Source organism: Sarcophilus harrisii, chromosome 1 (assembly GCF_902635505.1).
Source record: "Sarcophilus harrisii chromosome 1, mSarHar1.11, whole genome shotgun sequence".
Lineage (NCBI taxonomy): Eukaryota > Metazoa > Chordata > Mammalia > Dasyuromorphia > Dasyuridae > Sarcophilus > Sarcophilus harrisii.
The window spans coordinates 461,488,362-461,503,898 of NC_045426.1; the positions used below are offsets into that span (position 1 = coordinate 461,488,362).

General features: G+C 32.7%; 1 protein-coding gene and 1 long non-coding RNA gene across 2 annotated transcripts in view; one reads left to right on the forward strand and one right to left on the reverse strand.

Moving 5' to 3' along the window:
• The window catches only part of LOC116420575, a 46,186-nt gene extending 44,881 nt beyond the window's left edge, over positions 1–1,305 (reverse strand). The window contains exon 1 of the long non-coding RNA XR_004230935.1: positions 1,106–1,305. This is a non-coding gene — a long non-coding RNA (uncharacterized LOC116420575). The remainder of the gene's footprint in view (positions 1–1,105) is intronic.
• CA8 (carbonic anhydrase 8) overlaps positions 1–14,680 on the forward strand; it is a 141,715-nt gene extending 127,035 nt beyond the window's left edge. The window contains exon 9 of the mRNA XM_031946371.1: positions 13,424–14,680. The gene's annotated coding sequence lies outside the window, so the exon portion shown is untranslated. The remainder of the gene's footprint in view (positions 1–13,423) is intronic.
• The last annotated feature ends 857 nt before the right edge of the window (positions 14,681–15,537 follow it).

The following is a 15,537-nucleotide window of genomic DNA, read 5'->3' on the forward strand; positions in this document are numbered from 1 at the left end:
GGGATACCTCTATGTAGTTTATGGGCCATATTTCTGTTTGAGTTTGAGATTACTGTTCTCAAATGACCCCCATTTTTTGTTAACATTTTTGATGAAAACCATTGCTAACTCTCAGGATGAAACCATTCCAATTTTTAAACGTTCTGTGCAATATTATAACAATATAATTTTCATAAAATATTAAGTTGAAAGTGTAGGTTTGCATAGAATTTAGAGAATGAGAAGTTTAGGCTAACATGTAGCAAATAAATAGATTTTTATTAATTTATTGTAACCTTAAATTTAAATCTTTCCTGACTTTATCCCATCTCCATCTTAATCTTATTTTAATTCCATTTTAGATTCTTTATAATGGCATGCTGAAAGGGAAAAAATAATTTCTGTCAGATGTAAATGTCCATTTAGACTTTTTGGGTGGGATCCTCATCATAATATTATAACTTGTTTAACTCTATAATATAGAATAAAATGTTGTAAACATGAATAATAATGTTATTAATAATCTAAAGCAGTCCTTTTTGTCACATTTCTGTATTTTAAATATTTTCATAGGAAACAATATTGAAGACTCACATTTACTTATAATTAGGCTTAATGCAAACCTTTCCTCATTACAATAGTTGCCTAAATCCCATTTCAACTTAATTTCATTGACTTTGATTTCTAGACCAAAAGCATTAAGCTTGAACGAGTGAAAAATGTATAATATGTGCATTCAATTAAGAAGTAATTAGATACTCAATCACCCTTACAACACGCAAGGGATTAGGCAAGGAAGAAGAAAAATGTGATTCACTGTAGTGTATAAAACAGTTTTGTTAATTAGTTTAGTGCTAATTGAGATTGAGAAAGTGTCAAAGCTTCATAACAGAGGTTTACCTCAAATGAACCTTAAAAAAACAGTTTTAAGTTTTATGATACTTTTGTCCAGAGTAATATGGACCTTGTTGACTAATTTCTATAACAATGGTTTATGTAATTTTGGCCTCTAATCGAAATATTACCTTCTTCCTTACTTCTTCCTTTCTTTTTTTCCTTTTCTCCTTTCCTCTCTTTTCCCCTTCTATACATGTAGCATAAATAAGGTATCGTTTCTAAACCTTACCCTCAAGTGCCTATATCTTGGGTGTTTTTTTTTCTTTTCTGTAATAGTACAATTATTTCTCTTTGCTCCTCATATTCTGGGACCTCACTGCAGCAACCATTCTTCCTTATCCAACCTAAAGTTTGGATTGTTCTTATAGTTACCCTTAAGGTTCTTAATTCTATCTCTTATTCCCTCATTCTGCCAATCCCACCTTTAAAGGTAAATCATGTAAAATATCTCCCTCTCTGATATTGCCATATTTTGTTCTCTTCTTATTCACCTCTGACACTCATCTGATTTTTTTGGGGATCTCCATAATTCTTAGCAACAACCCCTGTCTTCTTTCTCTTTTCCTCCAAACACTGAATATCTTCTATGCTCAAACACTCTATTACATTGGCCTTCAAGTCATGGAATATAGAATTCCCTTGAAGTAATAAGACTTAATATACTTTAGAATATGATTAATGCATAAAAGGAGGATCAAGCACTATATTAACATAATAGGTACAAAGTGGCAAAGGAGTTGAATATTTAAGTAAAAATATAAATTTCTTATTAATATCACAAAGATTATAAAAAGGTCCTTCCTTTGCATTAAAACTACCATTTTGAAATATGAACCGTTCTTGTTTGTTAAAGCAACAGTGGTGAAAATGAGAAAATATTTACAAAATTTTCCATGTTATGAGCACAGTACTATTTTAAATCAGTAGTGTAAAAAGCTGGACTATAATCCCTTCTATCTCTAATTGAAAAAAATGACAATAATAAGTGACAATTATATAATGTTTTAATATTTACAAAAATAATTTATAAACTGTTTTCTCATTTAATGCTTACAAAATTGTTAGATAAGTGCTGCAGGTATTATTATCCTTATTTAACATTAATATATTAGTCAATAAACATTTACTTATTTTTATTTTATTTATTTTATTCTGAACTTAAGCAATAAAACAAGGATTTCCATAGCATAATAGAAAAGAAAGAAAAAATAAAATGATTGTATATGAAATTGCAAATTTATTGTGTACAACTTGTTATTCATTTTAAATATATGACCTCACCTTCTCCTTGAAACCAAAGCTTACCTTTTAAAAATGAATATATCCTTCCAGTGATATCATGTAATTGCAAGTCATAGAATACTGCAGGCTCAGAAGAATGGAAATTGAGGGCAATGGAGAAGTACAAGGTGATTGTGAGCAGGCTGCAGCAGATCTTAAGGAAGGAATGAGGAAGGTGAAGTGGGATAAAGGATGCCATTCCAAATACACACTCTAAAAAAAGGAAGATAGATGGTCATATAATAGGAGTGAAGGCTCACTAAGGGACCACCTACATAGCTATATGAATATCTTTCCAATGTCAAAGGATTTAATGAAGGAACCTAGTATAGTGGGTGGATGCCAATCATGAATTTCTAGAACATAGATTAAAAAGTTGCACCTAATTGTCAGATATGATCTGCATTATTGGAGAAAATACTCACTTGTTAGAGTAAATATCTATTATGTGCAACTATTTATTAATGAACATCCAGTGCTGTTCTGTGTCTTATCGCTTTAACAGGGATAGCAGGGCTCACAGAAGTTCTATTTGATATTTTTAATTATAGACTTCTAATTTTGTAGAATGCTCACCCTTCTATCCTTTCTAAAGTAGGTTCAAATACTGATATGTATTTTGTTAAAACTAATTTAATCACTTTTACATTTCTATAATGCTACAGAAGCTAGACTTTGGAATTAATTTTTTTAGTGCTCTTGTGATTCCCATTGCTAATCATAAGCAGTTCTCTTTGTGTCTTTGTTTCTCTTTCTGTCTTTATATCTGTCTCTCTGTCAAAATGTAAATTGTATCTGTTCTGCAATTATAACCTGAAAGACTTGTCCATAGGCACTGAGAGAATGATTTACTTAGTCACAAAGTCAGTAGGTATCTGATACAGGAACTGAATCCAAATTTTTTTACTTCCAGATCAGAATCTCAAACTCAACTTGTCCAAAACCTTACTCCATTATCTTTCCAACACCAAATACAGCTCTCTTATTTATTTCTGTTTTACTATCAAGGCTTTTATATTCATTCCAATAACTTGTATTTATAACCTTGGTATTATGTGGCTCTGAGAAATGGACCTTAAGTTTTGGCTCTTTTCATTTATATTTTTTTTAGTTCTAGGAGTGGAGTCTTTGACTTTGAAACATGGGGATATGGGAATCAAAGAATTCAGGCCAGGTGATCCAGCCAGCCTAGTAAGAAAGCCTTGGCACATTGGTCTGGGAGGCTTTGGATTTGAATTGGATGGGATCAATGCCATGCAAAAGCTGAGTTAAGTTGTAAACAATCTGCTAATTATGTCCCTGATGTATTGGGGGAAATGTTTGCAGAGTTGTTCTTCTAATATCTTTGAAGTAAATACCTCCTTGTAAAAACTAATGGGATAGTAAGTGTTAAAATGAATTGGGGGTGCTTGTCACTGCTCCTAAAGTGGGGGGAAACAATAGGTAGAGGATAAAGCTAATGTCAGGAAAGAGAGAATTTTTAACCCACCTCAGGATACCAGAGAATTCTGAGGATGGGAGTGAAATATAGCAGATCTCATCTTCAGAATATAAGGTTAGAACAACTCATGCAACTTCATCAGCACCATCACTCTCCTTTTCCCTGTCCTCCTTCTTATAGTTAGCATTAGCATTTATAAATAGCCCTTTAAGCTTTCCAAAATGCTTTACATATTTAATTCTCACACGATTTTCACAAACCCCTATAAGTTAGGAATTATTTCCATTTTGCAGAAAAAGAATTTAAAGCTCAGACAGCTTTGTGACTTGCTTAAGTTCATATAACTAGAAAGCATCTGAAGCAAGATTAGGACTTTAAAATTCTTAATTGTAAGGCCATTTGGTATGCCAGACATCTCAGAATTTTTAGGAATAGGCAAAAGTACTAAAATTTTTAATTTAATGAAAAAGATGAACATTTACTTAAAATAACAATACAATCCATATTGTAGAGAGAAGTAAAAGGGTGATGAGAGGGAGAAGAGCTTTCCTACATGATTTTGCTTTTGAAACTTGTCTTTCAGTTTTTTCATAGAAATGCTGGCCTTTTAAAAAAATACAACTTTCCTGTCTTAATCTGCAAACTCTGAAACTAGTCCAAATATTTCTTGAAGTTGGGTCAGTTTTGTGACATGCAGAGACAATAGAGAAATCAGACCAGTGTGTGCACATGTGCTTTTGTTTTACTTGGCTACCTTGGACAGTAGCATTTGAGGAAATCCTCCTTTATTCACACCCTATCCCAAGAGACTCCTCACAAAAGATAATCTGAAGCTTAAAATTATTGAAATAAGTGAATCTTTCTTAGATGGTTTAGCAGGCATTTCAGAATCCTGTAGTGCCTCAAAATCACAATTGTGCAACCATGATCAACATATAGTACTATGTTACAGTACTATTTCTGGCTATTTGAATTTTTTGATCAGATATTTTTATAATTTGGGGAGGCCATGAATTGATGGGTTTATTCTACATGTAGGAATTTTTGTATCTGGGAAAATCTGATATAAGGTGCTATAAGTTTACTTAATTTATTCAGCAAGTATTTATTGAATACCTACTACATATAAGGCCCTGTGCTGGGTGATAATAACAGTAACAGCTAGCATTTACATAGCATTTGATGGTTTTCCAGATGCCTTACAAGTATTATATTGTCTTCACAATAAGTCTGTGACCTACATTTCTGAGATAAGGAAATTGAGGAAGATGAAGGTTAAATCATTTGCCTAAGGTCACACAAAATGGAAACTATCAAGTCTAGATTTGAACTCAGGGTTTCCTGATTACAATGCTAGCATTATATGCATCTCTACTTGCTTGATTATGGGAGATATAAGTAAAATAAATTTAGCATGTCATGCCATTATTGAAAAATCAATTAAAGAAACACATTGTATCTGTCATTGTGCTAGGTGCTGGATATTTGAGTTAACATGGCTATTATTTAATGCTGAGAAAATACCTTTCAAGTTCTGCTAAAGAGTTTGATTGGAATGATGATCCAGTCATCTAGTTATCTAGCATCTGCAACAAACACAGAGAACCATAGCAAACATGATCACCAGAGTGCATAGGATTTGAAGATGACATCTCTTTTTTAGTATTTGAGAGTTTCTTCCTTGGTGAAAGTGATATTGATGTATTCAAATGACTAGTGTCCTAATGTGAATTCTATAAAAGTATTAATTTGGATTAATTTTGTTATTCATTTACTGCCTTCAACCATATATCCTATACATGGGATTATTTGAAAATTTTAAATGGTAATTTTTTTTTGTTGTTGTTCAGAAGCCATTTTTCAGTTGTTTCTTACTCTTTGTAATCTCATTTGGGATTTTCTTGGCAGAGATACCTGGAGTAGTTTGCCATTTCCTTTTCTAGTTCATTTTTCAAGTGAGGAAGTAAGGCAAACAGGGCTAAGTAATCTATCCAGGGTTACACAACTAATAAGAATATGAGGCCAGGTTTGAACTTATGAAAATGAGTCTTTCTGATTCTAAATCCAAGTAGTGACCTTTAGAAGATCAGAGTTGCTTGAATACTTGCCCTTTGTATTTGTTGTTATTTGAGCTTTTTATTTCTATTATTTATCATAGTTTTGTTTATCTTAAATTGAAATCTTCATTCCATCTATCAATTTAGACAACTTTGACTTTTTTTAATAGTAAAATTTTTAAAATTTAATGATAAATATTAAATATCCAACACAGTATGCCTTTGAGACATAGCTGATTTACATATGCTATATAGCAAATATGATAGAAAATAATCCTTTTTTTTAGTCTTAAAGTACTATATGATTAGTAATGAATTCTTAATAGCATTTGCACCACTAGACATTTGTATTTTATATAGTTTATATAGATAAAAATTTCTCACAGATGTACATGAAAGTATATATCTTGGGTTAGATTGAGATTTCTCAATCTTTGCTAATTATCTTAGCTTTTTCATTTGGTCCTTTGAATTTCATTAATATTTAAAAACTGTAAAAAATAGATATATTATCAATTGTTCCTAAATGAAAGATGAATCTCCCAAAGAAATCTTTATTCTTTCAAAGGTCTAGTTGTGCTTTATCTAGAGTCAACAAAATAAATGTTTGAAGTTATGATCTTTCATTATAAGAACTAGTTTAATTTTTAAAGTTATATTTGATGGAAAAATTAACCTTCACTTATTGGGAAGAACACTGGACTTGATGTTTGCAGACTTCATTTTAAATCCTTGCTCCAACTTTTACTAACTGTAACTGTGGATAAATCCCTAAAAAAAAATCCGAGTCTTAAGTTCTTTATCTTTAAAATGCCAATAATTGTGGCACAATCTATCTCATTGTTGTTGTGATGAATAATTTTTGCACACTTTAAACCTCTATACAAGTTACTAATATGATAATATTAGTAACTATTCCATTATTACTTATAAATGTTCTGAACATTTATCCATTACATAACATATGTATTGTACCATGTTAGGCATTATCAAAGATACAAAGTTCAGGTAAAAAAAATTAAGTAAGACAGGATCCTTTTCCATAAGGAGTTTACAGTTTGGAGTAGAAATATGACACATGCAAATAGCTATTAGTACAAAACAATACATGAGAGATGTATTGGTGTCTTGGTGTCTGGGGGAATCATATAATAGCTATTGCTATTTTGCTTATCATTACGTATATAATGTTATATCATTACAAATGATGTAACATATAGCATTATTTATCTGGCATGAGATATTCTATATACATGAATTATTTAGATAAGTGAGATTTTGTTGCTTTAAGCAGTCAAGATGATTTAATTTTTTTTGACAACCATTATTGATGGTAATCATTATTAAATATATTCCAATCACTTATCTTTTTAAGCCAAAATTAGCAGGTATAAATTCTTATTTTTTTGATGGCTCAGTTTGTCATTAGAAACATTCAATTATTATAATTTTTAGTATTACAATGAGGATCCAAAAGGCTTTTACGGTGCAGAGGGCCCATGATGCCCTAGTAAATGATGTCTTCTTTTTGTTTTGAGATATTTTCAGTTTCTTTCACATCAGGCTGATAGCTGTCACCTCTTTTTTGTTATCACTGGATCTATTCATATCTAACAATAACTCTTTTTGGTCTTCTAGCTCACTATATTAATTGTGCTATGATCTGGGATAATAGATAAATAATATGGTTGGATTTTTTTCCTAAACATGGTACACAGGCTGCACATAAAGGCTCCAGGAGCTCTCCTATTACTCAAGTGGATGCACTTTAATGCCAAATAAAGCATAATAGTGCTTAATTAATGCTGATTAATTGATGGCTGTTTATTTAGCAGAGGCATATATAGCCAAAATTATGCCTATGAGTAAATTCAGTTGTGGATAGGATAGAATATCAGATGTTCACAAGGATGGTACGGATGACAGGTTTTTTTTTGGGGGGTATACTGTAGATCTCAAGACAGCATCTTGGTTAGTGAACATTGGGGTAGTATTTGAGAGGCACTTGTGCGATATAGAGTAAGAGGAATATGAGGCAAGATATGGGGATGACATGGCATTTGCTAGAGGGAGAAAGTGTACCATCTCCCAAATATAGACTATCTTAGACTTTTGACCAATTATAATAGCTATACTGATGAGTCTCAGATCTATATATTTACTTTTCCTGTCTTCTCTGGGGCTAGGAAATAATTGTTCTGTCATTTCCCTCAAATTTGCCCCCTTTCTGTTTCTGTTTATGTATTTCTGATAAAGATGTCACCATTTTTTCCAATTAATCAGGCTTGCAAAGCCTGTTGTATTCAACTTAACTCTTTGATTCACTTTGTGTCATTAATTATATGCAATCATTTGCTAAGCCTTGTTAATTCTGCCTCTTCTAAAATGACAACTCTGTAAGGGCTCCATTTTCAAGCAAATATTTTTGCAATAGAAATTGCTATTTCATGCTTAAAACTTAGACAATGCTCTTCTTTGCATACTCTATAGTCCAGGCAAACTATTTCTCATATGCCATTCCATCTCCTACCTCCATGATTTGGCAATGACTTTTCACTATCTCTCTTGCCTGGAATGCACTCATTTACTTAGGTTCCTTAAAAATTCATATATTACTTCTATTTCTAACTTCCCCCCAAGTTGCTAGTGTCTCTTTCTTGAAAGTACTTAGCATTTATTTTGTATATATGGTCTATATATTTATAAATGCAGTTTCTCATAGTCTAGTATAAACTCTTTGAATGCAGAGACTATTTTTTTTTGTTCTATCCCAAACATGAATCACAGTGTCCTGAATATAATAGACTTTTAATAAATACTTGTTGATTAATTGATGACTTGAATTTGTCTTTGTTATCCTGGAGCTTTTTGGTTTTATTTCCAGTTTCTTGCTTATTATCAATAGACAGATGATCTATGAATAAATGAAATGCTATTAAAAACACTTAACATTGCATCTGACCAGTTAGAACAGACTATAGTTAATATAGTTATACTAATCTATACACACAAAAAATCTGAAGTTAGAGATTGTCTAGCCTAATCAAACACTTATTTTACAGGTGAGAAAAATGAGGTCTAGAGAGTTAAAATGATTTATCAAAGGTCCTACATATATATCTTGAAAAAACTTTGAATCAAGTTCCTTTGGTATTAAATCTAATGTTCTTTATACTATACTATAATACATAATTTCATTTCCATTGTTGAGATTATATTGAATTGTTTGAAAAATGGCTTATGCGGCCCCTTTGAGGAAGAATGGAATGCATTAATTTGACATCAAAAATTTTATTGTCTAATCTGAAAAGATGGGCTTGGAAATGCTTAATCATTGCTTTTAAGAAAATTTTAATTGGTAGATGTGGAATAGGAAGGCTTTATAATGTTTTTTACTTTTAGTAATAAAATAATAAATTTTAATCAATTTTACTGTTATTATATATCACAACAACTGTAATATATTCATGTTTTCCAGACAAACTTTCTCTCAAACAACAGTGGTTGGTTAATTCAAGGCATGAATTCAATTCCTGTCTTGGTTAGTCCATTTTATTTTAGTTTGGGGCCACAAATACACTCAAATCAGAATAGATGTAAAGCCCAATCATTACCCAGTAAAAATATTGTCAAGTGTCCTTAGATCAGCCTAACTCAGAATAATTCCTGTACTCACCAGTTTAGATGCTGAATGATGAAGTTTTTGATTATAGTAATTCTTGAAGACCATCTATAAGTCAGAGGGGGATTATGATTAGCAACAATGGAGGGATGAAATTATAGATCCTTGATGGGTTGTTGTCATCCATTCTTGAAGAGGACCAAAATGACATTATTATGTTAGAATCAAGTTAAGATATATTCCACTATGACTGATCAGACCAATATGGACTTGGAATGCTCTGCCACAGGTTGGGCACAAATAGTCCATATGAATATTTGGGTTGGATTCTCTAACTTTGTGCATCTTACATTTCTTTTGTGCTATTTCAGTTCTGCTTTGGTGATAGAATATAGTACTTTCTCTGATAAGGACATACCATGCTAAGCAGTCCTGCGCAAGTGTCTCCCATGTCATGCAATCAATTCTAAAGTTCTTAAGAGAGACCTTGAGAATGTCCTTGTATTTCTTTTTCTGACCATCATTTGAACACTTGTTTTGTGTGAGTTCTCCATAAAATAGTCTTTGTGGCAAGCATGTATTTGATAATCTAACAGTGTGGCCAGCTCAGTGGAATTATGCTCTCTGCAGTAGAGTTTGAAATTAGTTTGAGAAAGGACCTCAACAGATTAGAGTGCTTCTCTCCAGGGTGGGAATGGTTTGTTGCTAACTTAGAGGGAAAATGAAGTCAGCACACAGTTGGCAATGGAGGAGTAGAAAATGACTGGGTAGCCTTTAGAGATTTGGTATACTTCATTACATTTGTTCATCTGGTTCAGAATACTCACAAACATTAAGACTGGTTTGATGAAAATGAAAGGGAAATTTAGAAGCTGCTAAAAGAAAAAGAACCCCACAAGGTATACCAGCAGAATAGTTCCAGGATACTTCATCCATCACAGAATAGTACATCAATCTCTAAGAAGGTAGCCTCTACTTTCACCAACAATCAAGTACAAACAAACTTTAAAAAGATGCGGTATTCTTGGATCAGTAGGAAGACAGTTGAAATTTAGTTTCATGTTCATAGCAAAAGTCCAAAGCACTTATATGAAGCCCTAAAGACTATTTATGACTCCAAAGACCCGCATCTCAACTTCTCAGTACTGATGAATCCAGATTGATTAGTGATAAGAACATGATCCTAGAGAAATGGTTGAACACTTCCATAGTGTTCTTAACAGATGATCATCAATTAGTGCTGAAACCATTGACTATTTACCTCAAGTTGACATCAATCTTTCCTTAGCTGAAGACCCAGTTGAAATACAGATTTTGAATTCTATTAGGCTCCTTTCATGTGGCAAAGCACCTGTTGCTGAATTTAGTCCAGGTGAGATTTACAAAGTGGGAGATCCATTGCTTATACAAAAGCTGATTCAACATTTCTGAGTTATGTGACAAGAGGAGATTATTCTTCAAGAGTTCAAGGTTGCCTCCATTGTTTATTTCTATAAAGGTAAAGAGACTAGATTGTCCTGTGACAATCACAGGGGGATCTCTCTCTTAGTCATTGCTGGTAAGATTCTTGCCAGAGTCTTCCTTAATATAGCCTGATCCCTCAATTGGAAGATGGTCTTCTATCTCAGAACCAGTGTGGCTACAGAAGGGACTAAGGAACAGTTGATATGGTATGGTAGAAGTCTGACACTTCTAGGAGAAAAGCCAATAGCAGATGTCAGTACACAATATTTGCAGATCTGACCAAGGTCTTTGATACTTTTAGTTATGAAAACTTATGGAAATTGTCAAAATTTGCTAGTCCAGAAACAGATCTTTGAAGTGTTGAATAAAATAGCAAATGTGACATCTCAGATAAGTTTAAACACACAGAGACAGACACAAATTCCCTCTCCCCCACCTTACACACACTCTTTTATGATGAGGGAAATGTACAAAAACAAAAGAATTGATGTTTTTCATGAGTTGTGAATTGGGTAGTGCTCAGTGGTGGGATGTAGCAGCCAGAAACATTATAACTTTGTAAGGTGGCAGGAAAGATGTGGAAGATTTGACATTCTGCTCTAATCAGACCATCTGGAATATTATTTTTATTTTGGGGCACCCATATTTAACAAAGTTTTCTTATAGAAAAATTGGTTGAGAGTGACCAGGATAGTAGGGGTCCTTGAATCTTTTCCATATGATGATCATTTGAATGAACTCCACTTTGTATCTCCCTGGTTTTAACTCCACAGAACAAGATCTTCCCCACAGCCCTCCCAAAGCCTCCCAGGATATATTCATCACTTCTTCTTTTTTTTTTTTTTATTGTGGAGGCAATCGTGCTTAAGTGACTTGCCTAGGATCACACAGCTAGGAAGTCTTAAGTGTCTGAGGCTGGATTTGAACTCAGGTTTTCCTAAATTTAGGTCCAGGATTGTGTATTCATCACTTCTGATCTCATCATTATACTGCGAATTGAGGCCTTGATTAATGAACCATTGCTTTCAGCCTCCTCTTCCTTCTTATTGGAAGATCAGAGGAAAAGTGTACCAAACTTCTCCTAATTCTTTCCCTTGTAGAGAGCAGAAACTGATGTTTTTGCCTTTTCCACTTGGCATCTGCTCTTCTGCTTAATTCTGACTCCATGGAACAAGATACTCCTGTGCTGTGGGAGCTCCTTACATTCTCTCCTCCCTTTTTTGTCTCTCTTTTAAATTGTAAGCTCCTTGTGGGCAGAGACTGTTTTTCTTTTTCTTTTTTTTATTGTATTCCTAAAGCTTAACACAGTTTTGTCCATAGTAGGTCCATAATAAATGTTTATTGGATTGGAAATAGAAATGTTTCACTAATTCACTATGAATTAGTTTATTCACTTAATATAATAGTATGTATTGGAAAAAACCTGTATCTTTGAGTACTTGAAGTTTTTTTTTCTTGGACCAAGAATTAGGAAAAATAGGTAGAAATCACAGAGGTAGATTTTGAACTCTATGTAAAGAAATACAAGATAATGATGAGGTTATTAAAAAGTGGCTTTGGAGGCAGTGAATTACCTATCATTGGAAGACTTCAAATAGAGACTGAAAGAGTATTTATTAATGATGTTGTATGAAAATTTTTATTCAGTTGTGGTTTGGAATAGATACTTATTTGGATTCTGCTTTAGAGATTCTATGATATAATTAAAATGAAAATGCAAAAATAAATAATAATAATAATGTCAGATAGTCGATTTCAGTGTAAGTGAATATGTGAATACTGAGAGGTATGGAGAGGGCTGGAACATGTGAAAGGGGAAGAAAAGGCTCTTTCTGCTTATATGGCCAGTACATATAGAAGCCAGCAGCAGCAGAACTGAATATTGGCAAGCAAAGTCAAAGTAGGTTCTGGGTTGAATTAGTAATCATGTGATTACTGTGAAACTATCCTAAGAGATGATGATGTTAGCCAGGAGCCAGCCTAATGGTAGCAGAGGTGGAAGCAAAGGTGAGAGCAGATTTCTTAGGGAAGCTGGTGAGTGGTGAAGTACAAATATTATTCTTTATTAAGGCCATGGTATAGGAACTTCATTTGCCAATAATATAAGTTTTGGGAGAACTATGACTGAATCTCTAGGCAGAGTGGGGAAAAGAAAAGTGATAATTAGAAAGGTGGATTATAATTTATAGGTTTGAATGAAAGTTTTTTCTGTTCTTTGAATGCCATATAATAAATTGTTCTATGCTTAAATGCTTATTATTAGCCTAATGTTTTCAGGGGAACTAAAGAGTCTCCCAGTGGAGAACTGGAAACAAGTTAAGTTCAAATGTTTTCAGTGTCTGTGCCTTTGGTAGGGACTGAGCCCTTACTGAGTTTTTATCGAAGAGTCTTTTGTATTATATCGGATCCATATAAGTCTTAGAGTTGCAGTTCTAAGCCATGGTTGACAGCCATAAAAATTCCAATGAATCATCTTACATGTAAATACATTTCTGTTGGATTAGGTGTGTGTAATTATAACTATAATGGCTGACTGTCAGGGACTTTTTTGAAATTTCTATCTTTTCCTGTCATGAAGCTTCTGCTTTTTATTTTTACTGTCTTCCTATTTGGACATAAACAGACTTTCAAACCTGCTGTGGAGGAATTTCTATAATATAATTGTCCTATTCTTTTTTGCAGGGAGGAGGAGACAATGGTCCCTCAGTGCACTCGGATAAGAAATGGAAAATGTGGAGGCGCTGCTTCAGTTTATTAACAAAGCCTGCATTGTCTGCCTTCATCTAATTCCACTTTGATAGACAGCTGGGCCAGTTACTCTGTCCATACAATCCAGTGAAATTTTAGAAATGGCTATATGTTGAAAAGAACCATTTTATATTCTCAAGTTACTACTGTTAATATTCTCTAAATATTCCTATTTTTCCTTCTCAGCGTTTTATAGTTGTATGCAATTTGAACAATACTATTTTTTTCTGGTTTGTTGTAAATGTGAACATGTAGCATGTATCAGTTTTGTAGACAGTTGGAAAAAACTGACCCTAATTCCTGACTGTAACTGAAAATTCTACTCACTTAGTAGATGGCATAATTCATGTTAATAAAATTAATATTTCAATCAAGAAAAGCATATAACTTCAAAATGAGGTATAAAAGCATGGTGTAGAAAAATAATATGTGTAGTTTTCTCTCACCATTTCTATACCTCTCTACTAAAAGTACCTGGAGGGTGTACACATGGGAATGTTAGCTTTGTACATATGGCCTATGGAAAGTTTTTTGGTAATTATCAACCTGATAGAATATACACATTTATATATTTCTTATATTTTAAGAAGATGGAATCTACTTGAGATTGAGATGCTATATAATTTTCTGGGAATGAGCAGATAAATAGATAAGAAAAGACAGACCAGATAGAATGTGAAAGAGAATTTTAAAAAATGTACTTAGATTCTAGGAGTACTTTATAGATAATAACTGGACATACTATTTATAAGTATATATTCATTTCGATAAATTAAAGTGGAAAGTTAATAAGGTACTTGTTTAATTATTATTGCTCTGTTTCTAGGATTTTATACTTCTATCAATGAATTTCAATTTTAAAATAAATATACTCATATTTTCAGTTTGCATGGAACATAGGAAAGTCCCCCCATGGCAGAACACAGCAGTTTTAAATAGTTAACAAATTTAACAATTTACAATTTTACTAAACAGCAGTTAAAATTAGTAAAATTAAAACAGAGTTATAGTAGCATCATCCTGCTTTGGTGTGAATTTATGGCACAAAATGACATTGGATAATTTTTGTACCCTTATACATAGAATATTATGGATTAGCAAATAGAATAAATCCCAAAGCAATATATCTTTGTTCAAAATATCAAAACTAAAAATAGAAATTCTAATAAAGATGTAAGAATGCATTTTGATGGGTAACATGGTATAGCAAAGAGAGCATTAGCCCAACAGTTAGGAGTACTAGCTCAATTCATATTTGACACATACTCATTTTGTGATCTTGCCCAAATCCCAAATCCTTCACTATCTCACCCATTTTTATCTTTCTAGTCTTTTTACATATTACTCCCCTCTATGTATTTTGCTATATTATGACACTACCCTCTTCCTACTAGCTGATCTGGCCTCATTCCAGCTTTACCTTTACAGAGAGCTTTTCTTGGTCCTCCTAAATTTTAATGCTTACTTTCTGTGATTATTTTAATTTATCCAACATAAACCTTATTTGTATATAGTTATTTGTATATTATTTCCAGTCTCACCCCTTAGACTGTGAGTTTTTCCAGAATGTGAATAGATTTTTGTATTTTGTTTTGTTTTTATTTTTGTCTCTCATGAAATCCCCAGCACTTAGCACAATGCCTGATACTTAGTATTTCATAAATGTCTGTTAACTGACAAGCAGGCTTAAACTTAAATCTTTAAGATTTAAGTTACAGAGAAGGTGTTGATCTGCACTGGTAGAAGAAACACCTGATCTAGAGCTTTCTATACTAATAAAATCACAGATTTAGTTTTTTAAAAAGTGATACTTTTTAGGATGTGATACAAGGGTATTATGGTACAAACAAGAAAATTATTAAGATGATGGTGAATATTCCAGAAATAATAAAATATCTATCTGTAATTCTTAGAGCTGAGGATTGAGTTGAGGTTAGATGAGTATGGTGTGGGATGTCTATGCACACATGCATGTGTGTGTGTGTTGGAAAATAAAGGGTCAGAGCTATGTCCAAACATGAAAGTGGCCATGAGAAGAAGATCTGAAG